Source organism: Onychomys torridus, chromosome 20, assembly GCF_903995425.1.
Source record: "Onychomys torridus chromosome 20, mOncTor1.1, whole genome shotgun sequence".
NCBI lineage: Eukaryota > Metazoa > Chordata > Mammalia > Rodentia > Cricetidae > Onychomys > Onychomys torridus.
In genome coordinates, this window is record NC_050462.1 from 38,623,188 (window position 1) to 38,646,440 (window position 23,253).

General features: G+C 44.1%; 1 protein-coding gene across 7 annotated transcripts in view; it reads left to right on the forward strand.

The window, feature by feature from the left end:
* Grip1 (glutamate receptor interacting protein 1) overlaps positions 1 to 23,253 on the forward strand; it is a 627,506-nt gene that overhangs the window by 341,349 nt on the left and 262,904 nt on the right. The gene's annotated exons all lie outside the window — the stretch shown is intronic.

Genomic DNA, 23,253 nt, shown 5'->3' on the forward strand with positions numbered 1-23,253 from the left:
TCCATCAAAGATAACCGTCCAAGGAGTCATGCTGTCTACTTCCTGGGTGCATCTTCCTTCAACACTTAGTCTGTCACTGTGCTCACAAACATGCTCAGAGACATCTCTCCCTAGGCGGATCTACATCCAGTCAAGTTAGCCGCCCAGAGTAACCATCACACTATCATCCCAGATTCTCCTACCTTCCTCTCTCATGTCTGTCTGTCCCTTGTCCTGCTGTCTTCTGTTGCTCTGAGTCCTGTAGTGTCCACTCTCCTACTTACTGCTGACTCCGCCCTGTTCAGGTCCTCACCACTAGTCACAGAAATTATTGCCTGGTTGCTCGCTTCCCTGTTCTATTTCCGCTCACCCTTCATTCTGGCCTGACAAGTTTTCCCATGCCACTTCTCTGCCTTAAAGGCTTCCTGAAGCTTGTGACCTTGCGGATAAAGTCCAGATTCTGTAGCAGGCCTTCCAAGCCCCCAACTCTTCTTTTACATCAGTCGGTCTCTCCCCTCTGCACACACACATACACCTTGCCACAGATTTGTGCAGATACACACATGGGCACACACTGCCAGCAAGCTGATGTTCCATTGACACTGGCTTACATTCCCATTGACGGTTGTCGTCAATCCTGGTCAAGGTGCTCCATCTTTGCCTATGCCTAGAAATGTCTCCTGACCCACTTCCTTCTGTCTTCCCCACTGCCTCAAGCGAGTGGTTCCCTGCTTTCTTCCTACACTGTCGCCTACTGCCCGTGGACACCACGGTGCCTCAATGTAATTAAACAATCTACTCTGTAAAATGTCTATGATGAGACAGTGTCTCTCACAGCCCACACAGGACACGGCTCAGGAGATATGCTCAAGGACACTTCATTCGTCTCCTGGTGTTTCTTTAAAAGGGATGGAAGGGAACAAGAATTTTCTAAAATATTTTTCACAGTGTTACTGTGAACTCTCTTCCTTCATTTCAAACTTACTTTTTTACAGAACTCAGCTGAGACCCATCACCTATTCTAGTCTACTTGTTAAGCAGAGTGATTCAGTGCCTTGTGTAGGGAAGAGATGCGCTTTGCCGCCACCTTGTCCTTCACTTTTGAATGGGCCATTAGTGTGCCTCACACTGTCTTTTTTTTTTTTTGGGGGGGGGGGGCTATGTGTGGTGACTGTTAAATGAGCTTGTCTTTATTGTACTATCTCTGCACAGACCGCTTTATTGTAACCCGTTTCCTAGTAACTGGACAGGTACCGTCTCTGAAATGCGAGTGTTCTTTGAGCTTGTAAAATGCACAAAGCATACACAAACTCTTTCACAGAACTTTTTCTGCCATTACAAATAAAGATCAAAAGTCCCTGCCCTGAAACCAGAACTCTAGGCATTGAAATCATGGCTGGAAACTCGCAGGAGAACAAAAGAAATGAATTCAGCATGAGAGATGCCAAATCGGAAGAAAATGTAACTCTATGGCATAATTAAATGAAAACATCATTGTGGTGTGGTGTGAAAATTCATTTTGGTTCTTCTCTGAGAGTTGGCTTCAGATTCATTCACCTGAAGAGCAAGTTAGAAGTGTCAGGTGGTTACATTTTGATGAAATATTATGAATAGAATAAAGCCAATATTTAAGATTTAGCTCAAATGAGTATATAGTTCCACATAAATAGGTGGAAATGGCAGAAATAACAGTCTTGTTAGGGCCATGCAGAAGGGATCTGCACTGTCTGTTCCCGTCATTTATTCCCAGACTCCCCAGATTTGCATTGCATGAGCAGCGCAATGAGACTTGACTATCTTGAGCATGAGACTTTTAGTGACTGCTACTAAAATGCCAGCGTCTATTTCCGTATCTTTTCCAGCTGCTTTCACAAAGTTCTAGAAGGAAACTGATAACCAATTAAGTAGATGCTATTGCAAAACTAACCATGTGAAAATGATATTCAAAGGCTCTATTCAAGGTTTGTATGGACCATGCCAGTTAAGCTAGTATGGATTAATTCAACGTTTAATTAATCAGCAAGTACTTATTGAACACCTACTATGTGCCTAGGACTTTGATGAACATGGGAAATCCATTGCACCCTGGGATACAAGCTAACACTTATGAAACAATTTGAAGTAATTACGTGATCAGTTGTGGACCACTGCATTATGGGTAAAAGAACTGTGGAAGAGTGAAGGTTAGAATTCTTTCTGTTGGCCACCTAAATAGTATGTAGCTCTTTGGGCGTGTATCTCTTTTGCCCAGGGCCTCATAATATAACAGTAGTTGCCTTTGAAGAAGTGATCCCAGAAAAGTCTACCTTGTACTGTCTTTCCATTTAGATTTGTGTGGATTTCTTGTCCAGGTGTTGCTTGTTGACAAAAATGAAACAAAATAAAGATGTGTTATTAATGTGTGCTACTTGGGATCTGTGTGATAGAAAAGCCCCAGAGTGAGCAATTGTGGAGAGAGAGTGATGGAGAAAGAAGGAGGGATACAGAAGGACGGATGTGCTCAGAGCATCAGTGTTAACAATGGGTTGGTACTGGGGAGTCACTGCACAGGACCACATGGGGACCTGCAGAGAGCTGAGGCCATCTTAGCTGCAAGAAATTTGGAGTCAGGCTCTCTAGACATGAATTCCAACTGTTCTCATCTTCTCACTGGACCTTCTTAGGCTCACTCTTAGAACCTCAGTTTAGCTCCCTGCCTCATGAGGAGACTCTTGAATGAGCACAGAGCACGGTGCCTAGCACACTGTGAGATCTTAGGAGAAGAAGGAGGTTCAGGGTGGCTCATACAGAGGCTGGAAGCCCCAGTTAGCAGCAAAGCATTTCCTGCATTTGGCTGTCACACTTCCAAAATACTTCTCAGGTCCATCCACTTCTGTGAGCCTTTGACATGAGAAAATCCTGACTCGAGCTCCTGCTGAAGTATCAGAATATATGCTTCAACTATCTCCCTTAGTCTCTCTTTCTCAATTGAAAACACTGATTAAAAGCTGTTAATGTTAAGCCACAGGGTACCCACTCCTTTCTTTCCTACCTCCCCGAATTGGAACCTTGCAACTTCCACATTGAATGCATCGAACTTAAAACTCTGGTCGCATCAAAGCACCTTTGGTCCCAGGTTAACACTGGTCTTGACCAGTGCTCTTCTCTCTGCTTACAACATCCTTCATTTTGCTCTGTCTTTCTCTTGTCTGTCCTGTGAAGCTCCTTGGGGAGTCCTTCTCTGGCTTCATACTCTGCCCATAGCCTGGACTATGTATCCACTTCCCTTGCTCATCAGCACTCTGTGCTAACATCTTTGGGCAAGCAGGGAGATACTTTCCCTCCCTCCCTGCTGACTTGCCCTTTCTCAGGAGGTGGACAGATAGGTCTTCTTGGTTATCTCACAAGACTCACTCAGTTCTCTCCCCTCCTCTCTTGACTCCACACCCTGTGTCCTACAGGAGGCACAGGCTTCCCACACAGGGCTGCAGTTGTTGAGGACAGTGTGTAGCAATGACAGTGTACATCTGTCTGACCCACAGCTGTCACCAGCATGTCATAATAGACAGTAAGCATTATGCTTCCTGCCTGCCTTTCTATCACCCATCTCTGTTGTCCCTAGTCTTAGACAAGGAGAAAGAATATGCCATCAGACCACCCAGTGCCCACCAGGACTACCTTACTCCACTTTTGCACTATAATTATCTATATGTTGATCATAGACACTGGACTTAAGTTCTTAAGAGCAAAAATAGTTTCTTCTTTCAAAAATAGTATTTGTATTAATTCTGTGAGAATCTCATACAATGCATTTTGATCATATGATGAGCGCAGAGGCAGATGGGATAATCATTATGTAACAACCACCATTTGTAGATCCCCCTCAGAGCTGCCCTCAACAACTCAAAGTTGGGTGTTACAGTTTTACCCGCTTCTGAAAACCTGCGTGTGTCCATGGTCACACAGTAGAAATACTTGTTCTGGTGTTTTACCCCAGGCAGTCTTACAGTGTTTCCTGTGATGATGAAGTTTGATTGTCAACTTGGATACCTAGGGTAGTAATGGGGCACACCTTTGTGTGTGTGTGTGTGTGTGTGTGTGTGTGTGTGTGTGTGTGTGTGTGTGTAGAGGTGCTTTTTCAAAGAGGATTAAGTGAGATAGAAAGATCAGCCCTGAATCTGATTGGACCCATTCCATGGGCTGGGGTCCCAGGCCAAGTTAAAAGGGGAAAAGGAGAAAGTCAGCCAAGAGCCATCCCTCCAGGCTCTCTGTTTCTGGGTCCACTCCTGCCACGATGGAGCCACTGGCTTCCATGCCTTCTTTATCATGGTGGACTGTATCCTTCCAACCTCAAGCCATAGTGACCTCACCACCTTTAAGTTGTTTTTTGTCAGGCATTTGGTTACAGCAGAGAGAGAAGTAACTAATATATTTTCTTTCCCCAATTCTAATGAGGACATAGTCTGGTCCAGAAGATGAGAACGAGAGAAGGAAGAAACGTTTCCTAGATTTTTAGCTTAGGAAACTAGCAGTTGGGTGGCTAAGTTGACAAAGTGAAGACAGTTGAAGAAAGAACCATCCTGGGAAGAAGTAATTAAGCCATGCAGAATCAGAGATAATGGGACTTCCAAGTGTTGGTGTCCTGCATGCAAATAAGAATATGGCTTGTGCTCACTTCGGCAGCACATATACTAAAATTGAAGGGATACAGAGGAGATTAGCCCTTGCACAAGACTTGGTGCAGCACTAATGCAGCCTCTCTATTTCAATAAGTGTTTTAAAAGCATGTGGTATCGTCATATAATAATGCTATTGTTCATAGATACAGCCTGGCTTCTAATTTATGTGACGTTACGGTTTTAGTTTCTTTGCTCATGCCTGTCATATTTCTGATGTGTTCTTCCCACTGTATGCTCAAGTCTAGGTGTACATTGGCGGTGTAATGAGTTTTTAAAAATCGTGACACATATCATGAATCAGCATCAACCCATTTAGTGATGTGTTTCTTTCTATCAGTGCCTAGTCATTTTAGATATTGCAGTAAACATGGCTTTGGATATCATTTTCCATATTTAACTCTATGTACAGAAGACGTTTTCTATGTCTAAAATCCAGATGAATCTAGATTGTCTGGGTCAATATTGAGAGAGTCAGTCAATAGTTTCTATTCTTATTCCATTTCCCTTTATTGAGGTAGGGGTCTTGACTTGCATTTTCTAATTAGAGCAATATGTTTGCCATGGTGACATGGTGTTAAAAACGTCAGAACTCCCTACAAAAAGCATAACAAGCCTTGAAGAGGCTTCATATCCACCATTTTCTCTGTCCCTTCCACTTTCTCTCCTGGAGTCTAGTACAGAGTCAGGGGGCTTTGAGTGAACAGAGAAAGATGATATCAGTGCCATCCCTGCCCCTGTTCATTTCCTACAGGAAGACACACCTCTTGCTCCCACCACACAACCTGGACAAACTCCGATTCGGCATTTGTCCACACTGAGCCCCAGTGGGCACCAGGCTAAGGGCCAGGGGAATTGACAGAAGTTTGCCCATGGGCATGTGACCTGCACATTCTTCTGTTTGAAGATACTTTGCTTGTTTAGAGGTGCAACAGCTTTCCAGGTAGCTTATAATAATTAAATTAAAGCCCGTAACTTCTCCCCAAAGACTCCAGAAGCTCGACACGCCTGAACATGTTTTTCTTTTTCCACATCCCTTGGAAATCAGCAAAAGGTCACTGACATTTTTATGCTTCTCTTGGTGTAAGGAAAATAAGATCTAGAGAGGTCAGAAGAAAGTTAGCTTTTTGTCTTTTTTTTTTCCCCTTCGAAATTCAGTTCTGGATGCTGGAGAGATGACCTGACAGGTAAGAATACATGCTACTCTTGTAGAGGATCAAATTTGGCTCCCAGAACCCACATGACAGCTCATAACTCTCTGTCACTCCCGTTCCAAGGGATCTGCTTCCCTTTTCTGGTCTCCGTAAGGCAGTAGATACATATGCTGTACATATACATCTGCAGGCTAAATGTCTGTGGACATAAAATAAACATGAATATGTCTTTAAGCTGTAGACCTTCCGCTTGTGATTATTAAAGTTCAAGTCATGTCATTATTCTTCTCATTGATACATTGTTCTTTCCTGCATCCGGCCACTAACTGTTCGCAGAGCGTAATACACGCCGAGTAAGCTAGAATCACATTTGCACTCACATTCACAACAGGCTGACTCCACTTCAGAGCAGAAGTTACCTTAGAAAACCCAGAGCAACCTCCAGGAAGTGTATTGTAGATCATGAACCGATGAATTAGAACACTCATCGATACCTTCATTCAGTGAGCAGTTGTTGATTGAGCACACATGGAATTCTATGAGTTCCAAGCTCTGCAGCATCCCTCCTGGGCTCTAACGTTCTATACTTATTTTCTAATTTTTTTCACCACATTTGACTAAATTCTCTCTACTTCTAACTTATGTTCATGCTGGCCTCTAACTTTTATAAGGAACAAAAAGCACACAGAATTTCCTTTTTATAACTGTTCCGAATAATGTTTAGATTGGTGTTGTAGTTTAGGCTAGCAGCTTACTGATGAGGAAACATATTAATATGACAGCATTCTGGGTGACAGCTTTTTACAGTGAGAAAGCTAAGTGGGCTGGCCTGTATGTGTGCCAACATCTGTCGAGTGGAGGGACCGTGGCTGAGACACCCCAAAGAGTCTCCAGACTGTGAGAGCCATGATGTGTTGTCCTGCTGGGGCTTTTCAGTGATAAATCAGCATCCCATCAGGTCTTCCCACATTGATTAGCTACACATAGTGACTCCATTCTTCCTTCCCTTTTACATTGTGTTCTGTCCTTTTCCTTCAGACTTGGACTCTAGTGCCCCACACTGCATGCTGTTTATGGTCGTGGGATCCTGTCTCCTCTATCCTAGACAGACCCCTGTTCAACCACCAAGATCCACCTGCAGTTTTCCCTCAGCCAGGATGCTCTCCCACACTTCCCTCATGGCCTCCTCTTACCCATTGGCTCCCCTAAGTTTCTCCTGGGTTTTTGCTTCTGTTCATCTAAGCAACACATGCCAACTTGGTTATCGTTACCTTCCTCAAGCAACCCTGCATATACAAACTACCTTGTGCAAAATGCATTCACTAACTGGTACTTGTACAATCCTCTTAGTGGCCCCCACTTTCCTGAAAGCTGCTTGAGGGTGAAGAGCATGACACCCATGCCTAGCCTCTCGTACCCTACTCCATTTTGGAAGCATTTGCTTTTAGATAAGCAGCAACACACAAAAGTGGCCTTGAGCATGATGACCTCTCACTTGCCAGCGAGAGCTTTCAGATTTATGCCCATGGATCAATCCCATTAGCCATGGACATGGACTGGAGCCAAGATCAGGAGCAGAGCCAGTGGCTGACAAGGTAGCAGGATCTCCTCACATGTGGCCCTGAGCCCATGTCATACCTGCCAAGTTCCAGCTAATCAGTGCATTTTTGGAACAGGTGTTCTCTGTCCTGTATCCTGTTGCTCAAGAGCAGAGGGGAAGGGTTTGCCACCTGGTCAGAATTTGTATAAACAGATGCTGGATAGAAAAAGCATAGGTGGCTTGCTGTGTCAGCACTGTGCAAAGTGCTTTGAGCAGAGTCTTCTCCAGGGTGCAAGGTTCTCCTGCGCGCATGCCCCATGCCCTTCTCCATTCAGACAACACAGCTGATTCCAGGAGCTGATTCTCTCAGCTGCTCATTTCTCCCATTGAAATCATCCAAGACATCAATAGGACAGTGATCTGGACACAGGAGTAAGATGCCATTCTATTCATCCTTATTCTAAGATTTCTGTTTTCTTTATGACATTACTACAGTAACATCAACAGCCATCCATAAGACTTCCAGAGTGACATAAAGCTGAGTTCTGAAGTGAAAGTAGAAACTCTTGACCAGTTTAAGCCATACCTCAGCCTGGAACTGGCACTGCCCTCAGCCACAGGATACCTGTTCACTGGGGTACCTATGTGATCCGGAATCTGGTGTACCTCTGTGACATAGAAACATCTCAAAACTGGTGATTATAAGACTTACACATAGAAAGCTAGAATAACAATCTTTCTCTGGATTGGGAAGAACAGGAGATCACAGAAACAGCATCCATAATTAATATCACCTCCGGAGTCAACAGCGGCTAATATTGCTGTTGATTCCGTGGTACCAAACACTCACCCAGTAATTAGTACAAGACATGGCCACTAGGTATTGCCTACTATCTTCATTTTCAAGGGAAGAAGCTGGTTCTAGCAGATACTCATAACAGTAAAAACCATAACCATGTCGAACATTTGCTACATAGCAGCCCTGTAGCCCACCTACCACAATCATGTCAGAATAGAATTCAAACCTTGGTATTTACAACCGCAGAGCTAAAGCTCCTTGGGAAGAGATAATTAATTTGCAGAAACTCCGTTCTGCTTTGAGTCCAAAAGTAATTCTTAAACTATTTTTCCTTTCTTTCTTCAAAACAACGAAGCTCATCGAAACTGCTTTCTGTTGCTTCCCCTGGCTGGGAGTGGTCAAGCATTGCTCAGAGAGCAGAGAGCCTAGGATAAAGGTACATAGTGAGCATGGCACTTTCCTCCCAGCAGATGGCAGCAAAATGTCTGCACAAGAGATGTTCTTCTCTAAGGCTCACAATGGTGCCACCAGGGCTAAAAGAGGCCTTCACGGCAGCGAAAAATGTAGAGGAAAGATGATGGTGTAGGAAGTGATATTAGATAGCAGATGCTTATAATGTTTTTAAAGAAGGGGGATTTGGTGATAGCAGGATCACCCACACTTGTCACCAGTTCAAAGCTTATAATGTTTTTAAAGAAGGGGGATTTGGTGATAGCAGGATCACCCACACTTGTCACCAGTTCAAAGCATTCTCCTAATCATAGTCCTTCATTTTCTGCACCTGAGCAACATCTTTATGAATCATGGAACCTCCCTGACAATGAGAGATGCATTCTGAGGAACAGTGAGGAGAGACTTCCCCTCCATGATTAAACACATAAGGGAGAAGTTTTTTGTGTGTCAGATTTTTAGTGAATCTCTGGTTCCCCTGGGATTTTTGCACACAGCAATGAATGTGTGTGTGTGATACCAGACAGAGCGCCTCTGTCATTTGCCAAATCCTTGGGTTAGTTTGGAGCTTTCAAAAAGAGCATTTGACTCCTGCATTCTTTCCGGCTCTTCTTCCGTGATGACCCCTGAGCCCTGGGAGGAGGGTTTGTAATACTGATGTTTCCTTCAGGGCCAAGCACTCTCCAGTGTCGTCTTCTCTGAACCTTGGCCAGTTGTGGGTCTCTGCGATTGGTCACTCTCTACCACAAAAGGAAACGCCATTGGTGAGGGTTGACAGATTCACTGAAAGGGGACCAGAAGATTGGGAGAGGGTCAGAGGGAGTGGGTGGCTACAAGAACACCGCTTTCTGGACACGGTGGGGACAGTGTGGATTCACGGGAGTTGAGACATCCATGCACAAGACCTGCCCAAGCTCAAGCCAGACAAAATTCCAGATTGGAGAGAAGAGGGCATGAAATCCCACCCCTGTCTAAGGAGCTATTGGCACTTGATAACTACTGGAAGAGAGCACATCAGTTTTATTTAAGGGCGTACCCTCCAGTGAAGGCCACTTATCCATGAGTATAAGGGCAGCACAAATTGTGCTTGACGGATTTCTAAAAAAGGGCACCGTTGGATGGGGTAGTTCTGGGAGGAGGTGTGTGTGTGTGTGTGTGTGTGTGTGTGTGTGTGTGTGTGTGTGTGTGTGTTGCAGGGGAGTTTGTGGGGAGTATAAGTCCAGTGCATCAACCGAGGAAGCCTATAAGAAATTCATGGGAAGAAGACAAGAAGCTTGAGTCCCTTTAAGACCCAGACAAGTTACAGTACATGTGAGAAGCTTGCTAAGGACTGGGACAATCAGGGGCATATATAAGCCACATTTGGAAACAGGGGGGTCCTGCTCAGTCCCTATGAGAATTACCATTACAAAACTGTAGGCCCTAGGTGAGGTCAGCTTGTAATTCTCTATGAGAAATCACAAGTGGGTCGGTTGAAAGAAGTACAGGGTGCTTTTGAACTGTGCAGCTAAGTCAAGTAATTTGTAAAATCCACTCAGGCGAAACCAGTGCATTTATAGGTCACAAGTGCCCCTTAAGCCACCAGTTTGATAACCAGTTAAGACACCAGGCTTCACCTGTCACGTTCAAGACCTGGCTCTCTATAACAGCTACTACTACTAAAGAGATGTTACCATTGCCATGGCGACCACATGTGGTGATGAGTCACACTCTAGCATCCTCTGTATTGAGGACCATTGGAAATATTCTTGGTAACTTCTTTAGCTTCCTTACCAGTTCCATGAGGGTAGGTCATTTGTGGCATTTTGGGCACTAACCTGGAATTTGCTGAATGTTATCTGCCTTCTAAGCAGGGGACTCTGGGTTTACATCTTGACTTAAGATCCTAAAAGCCACCCTAGGAAACACCCAGGAAACTGAGGCACAAGGCTGCCATTGTGTCTAGCTTACATCCTGGATTGTTGACACAAGGATCTAGTTCTACAGCTCTATATGCCTGCCCTTCCCTCCTGTCTAAATCAGATGTTCAGGAGGTGGGCTGTGCTTCACCCCTGACTCCCAGTGGTGGCACTTAGCAGAACCCAACGTTCCCCCATCCACACTGACGTGGTTGTGTGGCACTTCTGACTGGATGCCATCTGCCTGGGATCCTCTGTAAAACCCCGTCTCATCTTTATGCACCAGCCAGCACGCTTTATTCAATCTCTGTTTTATTTTTTTTAATCTCCTCCGAACCCAGCAGATCATAAATCCTTTCCTAAATGAGATTTTCGAATAATGGTGATAGATGGCCTTGTCTTTTGTCTCCTGACAAGCTTGACCCTGGCTGTTATCACAGCAGTCAAAGGGGCCGTATCCTAGGAAGCACCTAGAAGTATTGCTGGGAAAAAAAAAAAAAAGCCACAGCTCAATTCTCCACTCAGGGTCTGAACTTCCTCGAGGCTTCCTAAAGGTTTGCACAGGAGAAACACACGGAGAGGGTGATAAATTACACTAGGAATGACAGAGAATTAACTTTAATCTGCAGCAGTACTGAGAAATCTGTGTCTGGTGCGGGAGAAGGAGGCAGCGACAGAGAGGTATGCGGGGATTTGCAGAATGTCAGTTATTTCCAATGATGTCTGTGGGTGCCAGTGCCGAAACCCAAACCCTGCTGAGAGATTGATAATGGAACACCGGAGGAGAGAGTGTGGGGGAAGGACAGGGTGTAAATTTACTCCAGCGCTGTCCTGGGCTGTGAATTATGTCAAGAAGGTCTCTAATATCCTACTTAGAAGATATTTTATTGTATTTCAAAGGTAAATTGGGCCATTACTTTGCAGCTTTGCGCCGTTCACAACTCAACAATTTTATGTTTCTTCCTATAACAGTGTCTTAGAGGCTGTTTTTTTATTTGTTTATTTCATTTTGTTTTGTTTTGTTTCTTTTGTTTCATTGTGCTTGGGCACAATGCTTCATCCTTCTGGGACTCCCTTTGGCTCAAGCAAGATCCTCAGTGTCCTTTGAAAAACCAGTTCATTGAAAAAGAAGGATGTGGAGGAAAAGAGAACCCTTGACGCTCTGGGTGGGAATGGAAAATGATATGATCATTCAAAATAGTGTAGGCGTTCCTAAACTACCCTACGATCCAGTCGCCCCACATCTAACTCCATGGGCAAAGGAGAGCACCATCATAGACTCTTCATTGCCCTGGTCATTGAAGTGTTGGTGACAAGAGGCAGGAGATAGAATTGGCCTAAGTGTCCATTGATAAATGAACTGATGAGGGAGATGCACTGTGTACACAGGGGTCATATCCTCAACGGAACAGAGAGCCCTGCCATTTACTGTAGCATGGATGACCCTGAAGGACATTATGCCAGGCTTTCTGTGACTGTAATGATGTACCTGATAGAATCAACTTACACGAAGAAAAAGTTCACCTAGTAGCTCTGGATATGCTCGCATGTGATCATTTGTTCTCACTGTTCTGGGCTGCCATTATGTAGCCCACTGTAGAGGAATAAGTTAAAGAGATTCAGCTTAATGGTCGAGCATTTGCCTAGCTTGTAGAAGACCCTTGATTTGTTCACAAATAATCCAGAGAAGTTAGAGAGGAAAAGAGGGAGGGAGAGGGGATAGCAAGTGTATGGTGGAGCAAAACCACTTTAACCACGAGGCATGGAAAAGAGAGGCTGGTGTCATCCGGTTCCATGTGAGGGCATACACCCTGAGTATCTCCCACAAGGCCCTACCTTACAGAAGCTCCACCTTTAATATTGCTGTCCTGGGGACCAGGCCTTGGACACTGACTCTTGTGGTCCGTCCAATGTTAAACTTTTACAGGAGGTATGACAAGGAAAATTTAGAAAGATAAGTACTCCATGTCCCTGCTCTTCTGTGGAGTCTAAAAGTCAAGCTCATGGAAGAAGAAAGCGGACCCGTGGGTTCCAGGGTTGGGGAGATAAACAGGATGTTGGTTAAAGAGTACTGAGATCCAGGGATGCGTATCAGCTAATGTGATGACTGTGGAAAACACTGTATTGTGGGGAGGGTGGATTCCAAGTGTCGTCAGCACACAAGGTAACCAGGGGCAACAGAAGGAGTGTCATTCATCCTGCCAATCATTTCACAAGACACGTGTGAACAACTCATTGTGCTGTTCACTTCGAATGCATACATTTGTCTTGCTTACCATTTTCACTTTCGCAAACCTAGAAGGAGGACCCTTCTGCATGAAGTTTTATTGCGAGGATTCAAGGAGAAAATATGAATTTCCTTAGTCCATGCACAACACTCAGGACCTCCATGTGAGTGCAATCCACGTGGTGATGACAGCGTCAGCAATAAACACAGGGTAAGGGTAACAACAGAAGGAGTCCAGGAGTCCACAGCCTAGCGAGTTCCCTGAATTCTTAGCAGAATCCAAGCTTTTTTATTTTAATTTTTTTTGGGGGGGTCGGTTTGTTTGTTTGTTTATTTGAGACAAAGTTTCTCTGTGTAGCTTTGGTGCCTGTCCTAGATCTCACTCTGTAAACCAGGCTGGCCTTGAATTTACAGAGATCCTCCTGGCTCTGCCTCCCAAATGCTAAGATTAAAGGCGTGCGCCACCACCGCCACCACCTGGCTTATTTTAATCTTTTTAACATCGGCCCCTCTTCACCTCCTCCTTCACCTGTGGATTTGGCTATTTCCTGTCTCTGGTCCCATAGCTTGAATTCTCTGTTGGATTTTTGGTTGCTGTTGACATAGGCTTTGCCATAGCTATATAAACACTCTGGGGCGGGGAGGGGGGCTCCTGATGGTTAATCCTCTCTACTTTATGATGAGAAGCTTGATTAGACCATCTCCAGGTGTCTGGCTGCATTTGGTCATCAAGTGAGACCCCAGCCAGGATGCCTGAGTCCTGGACTCCTTCTGATCCTCAGCTGCCCTCAAGCAGCTGCCCAGCCGGATGAGGACCAAATACACAAAACAGTTTGTGCTTGCTGGCTTTATTGGGCTTACCCAGTTAGTTGCTAAGATGTCTGCGAACATGGGTAATCTCAATTTAGGTTGTCTCCATCAATTTGACTGCTCTTCTTTTCTCTCTAATTTCCTTAACTCTTTCATTTTTACGAACATCTCAGTTTTTTTCCTCTTTTCTAAAGGCTTTGTTAGAAGAGGCCTGCAATCCATCTACTTTTTTGTTTTCTCAGGCAGTGATCAGTGATTGAAAGTGTTTGCAGAACATCTCCAAGGAGCAGTTCATGTTATTTTTATGGAAAGCAAAGTGAAATATATGGGCACTAGTGTTTGAAGTGAGGGAGAGGCGACCTTCAAGTAGTGATAATGAACTCAGAAACACAAGAAATGGTTCACAGAATCCTTTGCAACTTGATAAAAATGTAGATTTCTCCTGAGAGAGACACAGAAGTAAGACATTCCCTTTCCTTGTTTATGGATCTATGCATCTCACATAACCAACACTGCAGCCTTTTAGCACATATACACCAATACACACATACATATTAACACAATACTGTATTAGTCATTGGTTCCTTGCTATGAAAAAAAAACAACTAAAAATAAAAATTAAAAAAAAAAAAACAAGGGAATAAAGATTTATTTTGAATCACACTTTCAGTCATTTTAGCCCACGCTTGCCTTCATTGCTCAAGGCCTGTGATTAGGCAGAGTATCATGGGAAACATGGCCTATTGGAGAGTATAGTAGAGCATTGCTGATCACCGCACAATGGCTAGCAAGCAGGGAGAGATTGAGGAGAGAGGGCCTACCCTTCAGGGGCCCTCCCTCAGACATACATCCTCCACGAGGCTCCACTTCCCAGTGTCTACCATCTCCCAATTATGCCATCGAAATATGAACCTGTCAACAGATCGATTCATTCATTGGGTGTTTGGGACCTTCATTATTCAATCATCCCTCAGGAGCAATGCCTGCTGGTCAGCTGGGGACCATGACCTCAGTACATGCATCTTTGTGTGTGTGTGTGTGTGTGTGTGTGTGTGTGTGTGTGTGTGTGTAACAATTTATCTCCATATCATGATTCTGGTTTCCTCTGTTCTAGTAAGAATCCATGTCAGCTTCTTTCCAAATGGAGAATAAATGGCAGCTCCAGGCTCATAGCCTAACATTCCCAGTGTGAGGGTTTGAATAAAAATGTCCCCCATATGCCCATAGAGAGTGGCACTATTAGGAGGTGTGGCCTTGTTGGAGGAAATGTGTCACTGTGGAGGTGGGCTTTGAGGCCTTACATGCTCAAGCTAGGCCTCGTGGGGCAGTCTCCTTTGCTTCCTGTGGATCAAGATGTAGAACTCTCAGCTATCTCCAGCACCACGTCTGCCTGCATGCTTCCCATCATGACAATAATGAACTAAACCTGTAAGCCAGTCACAATTAAATGTTTCCCTTTATAAGAGTTGCCATGGTCGTGGTGTCTCTTCATAGCAATGAAACCCTAACTCCAGTGACATGAGAGTGTCTCCTTTTGGGGATTTCTAACAGAAGTTCTAAGGTGGCAGCTCATCAACCTGGCTTGTAGGACTGCCTAGTCCTGTGCCTAGGAGGATATGCTCCTTGGTCAGGCCTGGTGGTGGAGAGGTGGGAGGGAGCCAGTCTCTCTTCCATGAGGACAGAGTAGGTCCCCAAAGTAAACGAAGGCACTGTTTCTCTTTAAAGAGGAGATGGGAGCTCAATGATAACTCAGCTTACACAGTTCATGTGCATTAAACGACAGTTTGGCCAGAGTGGGTCTATAGTTTATTAGTTAGAATTCAGGAGTCCATATTTCATGTTCCAAGTTGAAATTCCACCCTCATCCATGCGCATTGTGATTGTACCTTGGGGCACATTTTGATGGGCAATGCAAAGAAGGTATTAGGAACTTGACTGAGACTACCGTCCTCAGATACCTTTTCACTTTGGCCTCTTATTCCCACAGTTGACTTTCCCGGTTTCTGATCTCTGTCATCATTGCCATCACTTGTGATTAAGCGTTCGCCTCCCAATCGCATGGCCGTAATGACCCATGATTTACACTGCTCTAAGGAACAGCAGAGTGTGTGCACTTCACTGGCTCAGAAACACTGACTCTATCAAGACTTGCCGTTCCCTCCTTTATTTAAAGTTTTAGATTCCGGCATATCTATAGGCGATATTAATGTATTCTGAGTGAAATGAGCAGGCTCCCTTATAATTTCTTCTCAGCGCATGCGTTCTGACTGTGGATGGCTTAATGCCCAGCAGACAGAACGCAAACCATTACTGCAGCTACAAAAATCGCAAGAAGGCCAGTTTGGAGATGGTTGTGGTTAGATGCTTTGTTGCAGATGGGACACTAAGCGGTGTGTCTGCATGTACATGTGCTACACCAACTGTAGAAAGTTTTTAAGCCGTCCATTACTGTGCCATTGCCTTACCCCTCGGCAGGCCGTAAGTACACATGCTAGGCCAGAGCCTGCACTGAGGACAAATGTGTTTGTGTCTTCCTTCACTCAGAGCCAAGCCAAAGAGAATTCTTTGGATTTTAACATCTGTTCCATAGTTGCTTTCTCTTGGTTGCTCTTGATGCCTCAGAGGAGTGGAAAACAAGCCGGCTTGTGTGTTTCCTCATAGTGGGAAACAGCAGCGCCCTTATGAATCATCTCATCAGAAGCACCCGATGTAAATCTTAGGGGCACTCAAGGTACATCCCTCTCCACTTTCCCTCCACAAACAGGCAACACACAAGATGCCTGATGTTATGTAGGGGGACTTTCCTCATAAAGTGGAAGGGTTCTGCTTTGGCATTTAAAGTAATTTTTTTTTAACTTTATCTCTTATATGCAAGCTTTAGACACAGTGCCTATAAAGACAGGCCATTCTAAGGGAAGCTCCCCATTAACTTATTGAATGTAAATTCATTGAGAATGAGCTATATGCTAAGAGCTAAGCTGTGCAATGAACAAAACAGATCCAAAAGTCTTTCCCTCATTAAAACACAAAACCCTGTTGGGAGTGGGGAGGAGCTGTGAGCAGATCAATTATTTAAGTAGTGTGGTGGATGGTGTTTAGTGATGTGGAGAGAATAAGCAGAGAATGACGGTCTGTCGGCCGAGTGCAAAAACAGAACTGCAAGGCAGCATGGCACCGAATTCTTCTTCAGAGGTCCCATCTGACCTGGCCTGGTTTCCCGGCACACAGTGTCTCTCGTTTGGCTAGGTGGTATAAGCAGACATGTTCCCTGCCTTCTTCCTAGGACACAAGGCCACCATCACACTCTGGGTTTGCATAAAATGCACAAGCCAGCTTTTGTCTATGCATTTACAATTGTTTTATTTGGCCTATGAGGATTTTAAGAACTGTAGATATTTTTCCTATCGGATCATCCAACTTTCCTTTATTCCTTAATAATGTACTTCTCTGCCAAGTGAGCTGCATTGTTGGTCTCAGTATGGAACACAACTCAGGCTGGGGTGTTGTCCAAAACTAAGTGAGATTACTTATGGAAGAATCTTCCAACCTAGCCCATACAGAACAAAAAGAATGAATTTTTAGTATTAGTACAAGATTTGAAGAGTAATGCTTCACTCAAATAGCAGCTTAGACACTCATACAAATGGCAATGAGTGTTGGTCCCAGATTATACCCTGAGATAGGAGGGCTATCCCCAACTCAGGCCAAGTATACTGGGAGCTAGAATAATGCAGCTGCTGATTACAACAAACAATTCTGTCTTTCCTCTTAAGAAAAAGAAACCCCAGCTATACAGTAAATGTACAGGTCTGGCCTAGGATTTTGGTGGTCATAAATGGAATGTGCTCAGAGGACTTGCAGGCTAGTTTTCTGTCAACTTATCACAAGTGGAGTCACTAGAGAGGAGGGAGCCTCAGCTGAGAAAATGCCTCCATACGATGAGGCTGTAGACAGGCCTGTAGGGTGTTTTCTTAACTAGTGATTGATGGGGGCCCAGCCCATGATGGATGTTGCTATCCCTGGGCTAGTGGTCCTGGGTTCTGTAAGAAAGCAGACTGAAGAGCAAGCCCGTAAGCAGCTCCCCTCCATGGCCTCTGCCATAGCTCCTGCCTCCAGGTTCCTGCCTTGCTTGAGTTCCTGCTTTGACTTCCCTCAATGATGGACTGATAACCTGGAAATGTAAGCCAAATAAAGTCTTTCCTCTTCGAGTTGCTTTGGTCATGGTGTTTCATCACAATAATAGTCTGTGACTGAAGTTTTCCTATGTCCAGCCCGGTCCTTGGTCAGGACAAATCTTTCTTACCTTCTCAGTCCCGCAGCTGCTCAGACCCAAGTAAACACACTGAGACTTATATTTTTTATGAGCTGTATGGCCATTAGCTCAAGCTTATTACCGACTAGCTCTTATACTTAAATTAGCCCATAATTTTTATCTATTTTTAGCCACGTGGCTTGGTACCTTTTCTCAGTTCTGCCTTGCCATCTTGTTTCCTCTGTGTCTGGCTGGCAACTCCTGACTCAGCCTTCCTCTTCCCAGAATTCTTCTTGTCTGCTTATCCTGCCTATACTTCCTGCCTGGCTACTGGCCAATTAGCATTTTATTTATCAACCAATCAACATTTTATTTATCAACCAATCAGAGCAACATATTCATAGCATACAGAGTGACATCACCCATCAAAGGTCACCCTAAATGGGACAGAGGGGTTTTCACAACCTTGAGTCAGCCTATTGAGGAAGTGGGTGATGGTGTCATATAGAAAAGCATGTTTCCTGTTAAGGAACAAATAGGAAGCTTGCTGTGACTCAATCTAAGTTGAGATGCCTGTGATGGGTGTCCACAGATGCTGGAGTCAAGAATCCAGGAAGGTAGTTTCAGAATAGGAAAGCAAATTTGGCCTGATAAGCAGTCTTTGAAAGTAAAAATAGAAGAGTCATTCTCAGAACCTGGGAAGAGAAGAATTGTTGAAGGATTAAAACAATGTTAATTCCCTACAAACGTTAGGACACAACTTGAGAGAATTCTACTGTTAAAAGGTTGGAGACAGAAGAGAAGAGGTCAGGCTTGTTAAGTCTCAACCCCACTTCCCTGTGGTTTTCTGATGAAATAATCTATCTCATCACACAGAGCCACAGGGAGGAATGAATGTTCTGTGACCAAATGCTGGGCTGTGTCATTATGTTTCTACAGAATGTGTGGTGGTTATAAAGCCAGGGACCGTTCTCTGGACCTAAGGACACAAGTGAAGTCAGTCTTTGGAATAGCCCTTCACATGATCCCTTCCAAACACACAGCAGAAGGAAGTAACTCCCCACGGGCATATAGCCAACTGGCACCTTCTGGCTACTCCCTATCACTTCTTTACACGGTGCCTCCATAAATAGTGACACTGAACCTGGACCATCAAAGGCGTGGTTGACTTCCAGCATATCTCCTCATTGTCTTTTCCAATTGGTACATGTCCCATTGATGAACATGTCCCACCACAGGTTATTAGACAAGATTTTGTAGTTCTAACTCTGGGCTTTCCGGACCTCCTCATGTTTAGAGTAGTCAGAGTTCTTCCTTTGGTACAGAGAAGGGCATACGTGTTTGGACTAGGCAAGAAATACCACAAAGACTGGCTATTGGGGCTTTTATCTTAAAACATAACTTGTCTGAATAACAACTTCCTAAAGGGCATCATTGTGGGCCAACCATTATTAGTTGTGAGGGAAAAAAAAAATCAGTGTACTCAATATGAGCCAGTTGAGAATGTCCTATGCTGTTAAAAAAATAACCTAAATGTTTTGGGCATTTTGAGGCAATTGCCTTCAAGGAATACAAAAGACAGTTGTTAAAATAATAAGTTAATGAGTGAGATCTACCAATTGTGTTTCCTAACAGATTTATTAAATCACTCGAAGGAGAGAATATTGCAATCAAATTGTAGTTTTTCAATTATCTTGATTCTAATGATATCAAAGAATGAGGTATTTATAGTTGATCCCATTTTTTTATTTAATTATTAGTTTCCCAGGTATATGTATATGGAAAGGAACTTGAGGTTTGCAAAGATCTTTCTTGTTGATTATCAAAACACTCCATGAACACAATTATTTTGACACAGAAAAATAAGCATGTGAAAAATTAATCGAACAAGACAAATACAGTCTCTGTGTCCACATTCTGATGTGTTGTGGTCACTTTAATAACATAAGAGTCCTTGAGCAAGCTGGAAGATTTTGTTTTGTTTTTATTTTTATCTATCCCTCCCCACCTCATCTTATGAAATCAATGCTATTAAAATCTTTTAAAATATCATGACCAGCAGGGCAGCGGTGGCACATGCCTTTAATCTCAGCACTCAGGAGGCAGAGCCAGAGCTCTGTGAGTTGGAGGCCAGCCTGGTCTACAGAGCAAGATCCAGGACAGGCTCCAAAACTACACAGAGAAACCCTGTCTTAAAAAAAAAAAAAAAAAAAAAAATCATGACCGAAGATATCAGCCAATCTGAAGGGATAGCAGTGGTAAACCCTTGGCTCACAATGATCTCCCACCAAAGTGTGTCTACCTTAACAACCACCTGGTTGTGGCTGCAGTCACAGTGTTTTCATACACACATTAATTAGCCTTGCTGCAGATGACTTAGGCATGGGCAGGTTTGGGCACCAGAAGGGCTGAGAGAGACAGTCTCTTGGCACCCCCTGCCGGCTGTAATGTGTGGCCTGTACTTAAAAGGTCATCACATTTCTCTCAGAGGAGAGGAAATAGTAAGAAAGCTATAAATAGAAAGACTACCTAGGGCTGGGGATGGAGCCTGAGAAAAGACTGCTTGCCTCTCCTATGCCAACTCTAGGTTCCATCTGTGGGGAGCTACTTACACAGGCAGGGGTGAGGAGTTTTGTTTCTTCTTGCCCTTAAGTGTGCACCAGCTTAGTCCTCTGTCTGAGAACCAGTCTGTACCTGAAACAAAAATCTGAACGGAGCCATCCTGTTGATACGTTAAATTCTGTGTAGATGTAATATCCTTGCGTCATGCCTTCAGGAAGCTAACGTTTATAGAAGCCCTGAAACAAGTTATCATTCCCAGGGATTGATTTGCTTCAAATCCAGCATGCCCGTGTTTTTATATATTGAGGCTTGAGGGTTTTCATTTGTTCATTTGCTTTGTTTGCTATTGTTTTGAAAGAAGTTGATACTCCTGAACTGACACTTAAACTCCTTTCCAGATTATTCTACAGCTTTATCAGACATGACATTTTGATGCTTTATCATTTTTTAGCCACTACCTGGTGCCCTTTGGGGAGCATGGTGTGAATCCAAACTCCCTGTAAGATTGAGCCACTTCTAGGTGACAGGGAGTGCTTATGTGGTCCAAAGATGCATGGTTTATATTAAATTTGTATTCAAGAAATGTGTGCCACTCTATCCAGAGGGCTCCTGAGAGGAGGCTGTGGATGAGTTCCACCAGAACTCCTTGGGCACTTGAGACCATTGGCCCTCAGGTCAGTAAGTTGTAAGGTAGAAAAAGTGCATCCCAGGGAGGTTCTGCTGATGTTGGAGTTCAATATCCAAGGCTCAGTTTGTATCAGGCAGAAAGGACAGAGTATCTAACTTAGGTAGATGGACGGACCTAGGAACTGTTCCAGGAAAACTTCTGGCTACTGGAGAGCCTGGAATAAGAAAGAAGTAGGACCTCAGAGGAGATTCCCTCTTGTTCAGGAAAGGGCTTTCTCAAGGGCTCATGTCTGGTGTAGAACCTGAGCTGGCCACTAGGATTAACTTCACAAAAATCCAAAGAGAAAATGCAGCCCTTAGCGCAGACCCTCAGGAGCCTTCCAGAGTGCTCCAGGATGAACTCTTTCTCCTGCCACAAAAAAAAAAAAAAAGGGATGTTTTAATTGTCCTGAAGATCTTTTTTGAGACCAAAGAATGGGGGGGGGGGGGGAAGCTGGATATGCTAGTAAAAGTGGGAAATATTGGACCATCTTAGCCTTAGAGAAGAAGCAAATTTGATTTGAAGCTGCGTGGTAGCATAAGGGTAAGCAGTTCCTGAAAGATTTTGAGATTTATCCGAATAGACATTAATAAAAGGAACCAGAGTAGTAACATTTCCCAAGTAAGATTATGTTAATGCTGTTTGACAGCTGAGTATTCGGAGGGCCTGGATTTTAGGAAAGGTGTTAGATTCGGGGAAGAATCTTGAAAGGAGATAGCTATAAATATTCACCTCACATTAACTAATAATCCGAGCCTCTGGCAGCTAGGTTTATTTCTCTTCAGAACAAAAAAATACCAGGCGACTAAAATATTTCTGGAGATGGCCTAAAAGGAACAACAATGACCGAGGGTGTCATTCTTTTTAAAATTATGATATTTGAGCTATTTAAAACGTAGGAGACCCACAATCCATTTAATACTGTCGTTCCTGTTGGTTAATGATGGCTGATGGCTTTAGGTCATCTTTGATAAGGGAATTCTGTCCCTTTCCAATCCTTTCATGTAGACGCTCATAATGGTCAGCTGTTTTTCATACATAGGTTATTTTTCTGTTGGGCTCCAAAGTGCAACTGTTGGCACTCCCTATTGATGAATGGAAATTGCTGAGGATGACATGGGATTTATGAATGAAGAGAAGATGCAATCACTGGGCTTGAAATAGTAGAAGTTATTTTAGAATCTAGCTCTAAAGACTTTTACATTTTTAAAATGTGTGCATGATTGCACATGAGTGTGTGGGTCAGAAAACAGCCCTCAGGGCTAGGTTTTCTTCTTTTCGCCATGTAGACCCTTCGGATGCAGCCCAGGTTGCCAGGCCCATGCAGGAAGCACCCTTACTCACCAAGCCATCTCGCTGGCCCTTAAAAGATTTGTTTAGGGGTGCGGGGGTAGGGCTGGAAGAGTCGAGAATAAAATTAGGCAGGTCATATCCCGGTAATATTAATGAAACAGTTTAAACACCAATGTCTTTTCTTTGGAGTGGTTGACGGACTTGTGTCGTCGAAGTTTCTGACCAGCAGAAACTGATTCTCACCCATGTCCGTGTTAACTCCTGGGAGAGATGTCTGGGTTTTGATGGAAATTCCACAGCAGATGTCGGTTGGTGGCGACGGAGTCGTGAGTGGGCTGGTACTGGCAGATGAAGAAATGGGCTCCACCTCTTGTCACTTTGTGAATGGGCTGTGAAGGGCTTGTTCATTCCCCTCCACTGGAGCAGATCCTCACCCATCTCTGCTGCATTGCAAGGCAGTTTGATTTGCATATTGAAAAGAGTGGCTGGGGGACGGGCTGGTTGGGAAATAGGATAATAAGGTACATTAAAAATGGGATTGGTTGGCCCTATTTGCTTTTATTCCTGGTATCTTTACAAACAGACTTCACTCAGTTACTCTCCAGCCAGGGCATTTTTTTAGGGGGAAGAGGGACGAAAGGGCTTGGGACACCATCGGCTTGAACACCTCCCTCCCTCAGCCTCTCTTGCATTCCATATCCATAAACCAGTACTGCCTTGACCCCCAGAGCTTTGAAAAGTGCCAAATAGACCTTTCCAGGCACATCAAAGGTCTGCCTCTGCCTCTCAGCTATAGGCAAAACTGTGATGCTCTCCTGAATCTCTCGCATAAGCAACCCTGCTTCTTTGCCTTCCTTACGTACCATGGCTAGAAGAATATAGTATATCACACACACACACACACACACACACACACACACACACACACACACATTTCTTCATAAAGTAAGAGTGCAAGCATCTCTCG